Raw genomic sequence first — 2499 nt, 5'->3', positions numbered from 1 at the left:
CACCTGTATTTAATTATACACCGGTATTTTATTATACACCTGTATTTTAATATACACCTATATTTTATCATACACCTGTATTTTATTACAGACCGGTATTTTATTACACACCTGTATTTATTTTATTAGACACCGGTATTTTATTATACACCGGTATTTTATTGCACACCAGTAGTTTATTATACACCTGTATTTATTTTATTAGACACTGGTATTTTATTATACACCGGTATTTTATTATACACCTGTATTTTATTCTACACCTGTATTTTATTGTACACCTGTGTTTTATGAAACACCGGTATTTTATTATACACCTGTATTTTAATATACACGGGTATTTTATAATACACACCTGTATTTTATTGTACACTGGTATTTTATTATACACCTGTATTTATTTTATTATACACCGGTATTTTATTATACACCTGTATTTTATTATACACCGGTATTTTATTATACACCTGCATTTTATTACACACCTGCATTTTATTACACACCTGTATTTTATACACCTGTATTTTATTATACACACCTGAATTTTATTACACACCGGTATTTTATTATACACCGGTATTTTATAATACACCGGTATTCTTTTCTTCACCTGTTTCTTATTATATACCGGCATTTTATTATACACCGGTATTTTAATATACACCGGTATTTTATTACACACCTGTATTTTATTACACACCTGTATTTTATTGTACACCTGTATTTTATAACACACCTGTATTTTATTATACACCGGTATTTTATGACACACCGGTATTTTATTGTGCACTTGTATTTTATTGAATACTGGTATTTTATTATACACGTGTATTTATTTTATTATACACTGGTATTTTATTATACACCTGTATTTATTTTATTATACCCTGGTATTTTATTATACACCTGTATTTATTTTATTATACCCCGGTATTTTATTATACACCGGTATTTTATGACACACTTGTATTTTATGACACACCTGTATTTTATGACACACCTGTATTTTATTACACACCTGTATTTATTTTATTATACACCTGTATTTATTTTATTATACACCTGTATTTATTTTATTATACACCTGTATTTATTTTATTATACACCTGTATTTATTTTATTATACACCTGTATTTCATTACACACCTGTATTTTATGATACACCTGTATTTTATTATACACCTGTATTTATTTTATTGTACACCTGTATTTTATTACACACCGGTATTTTATTGAACACCGGTATTTTATTATACACATGTATTTATTTTATTATACACCTGTATTTATTTTATTATACACTGGTATTTTATTATACACCTGTATTTATTTTATTCTTCCTTGGTATTTTATTTTTCACTGGTATTTTATTACACACCTGTATTTTATTACACAACTGTATTTTATTACACACCTGTATTTTATTCCACACCTGTATTTTATATTTCACCGGTATTTTATAATACACCGGTATTCTTTTATACACCTGTTTCTTATTATACACCGGCATTTTATTATACACCTGTATTTTATTATACACCTGTATTTTATTATACACCGGTATTTATTTTATAATACACCTGTATTTTATTATACACCTGTATTTTATTATACACTGGTATTTTATTATACACCTGTATTTAATTATACACTGGTATTTTATTATACACCTGTATTTATTTTCTTATACACCTGTATTTAATTATACACCGGTATTTTATTATACACCTGTATTTTAATATACACCTATATTTTATCATACACCTGTATTTTATTACAGACCGGTATTTTATTACACACCTGTATTTATTTTATTAGACACTGGTATTTTATTATACACCGGTATTTTATTGTACACCTGTATTTTATTGCACACCGGTAGTTTATTATACACCTGTATTTATTTTATTAGACACTGGTATTTTATTATACACCGGTATTTTATTACACATCTGTATTTTATACCTGTATTTTATTGTACACCTGTATTTTATTGTACACCGGTATTTATTTTATTATACACCGGTATTTTATTATACACCTGTATTTTATTATACACCGGTATTCTTTTCTTCACCTGTTTCTTATTATACACCGGCATTTTATTATACACCTGTATTTTATTATAAACTGGTATTTTAATATACACCGGTATTTTATTATACACCGGTATTTTATTATACACCTGTATTTTATTACACACCTGTATTTTATTGTACACCTGTATTTATTTTATTATGCACCGGTATTTTATTATACACCTGTATTTATTTTATTATAGACCGGTATTTTATTATACACGGGTGTTTTATTATACACATGTATTTTATTATACACCTGTATTTTATCATACACCGGTATTTTATTACAGACCGGTATTTTATTACACACGTGTATTTTATTGTACACCTGTATTTTATTGCACACCAGTATTTTATTATACACCTGTATTTATTTTATTATACACCGGTATTTTATTATACACCTGTATTTTATTCT

Source organism: Eptatretus burgeri, chromosome 7 (assembly GCF_056783735.1).
Source record: "Eptatretus burgeri isolate ZD-2024b chromosome 7, Ebu_testis_v1, whole genome shotgun sequence".
Taxonomy (NCBI): domain Eukaryota; kingdom Metazoa; phylum Chordata; class Myxini; order Myxiniformes; family Myxinidae; genus Eptatretus; species Eptatretus burgeri.
The sequence above is the reverse complement of the archived record's forward strand: the minus strand, read 5'-3'. Positions refer to the sequence as shown.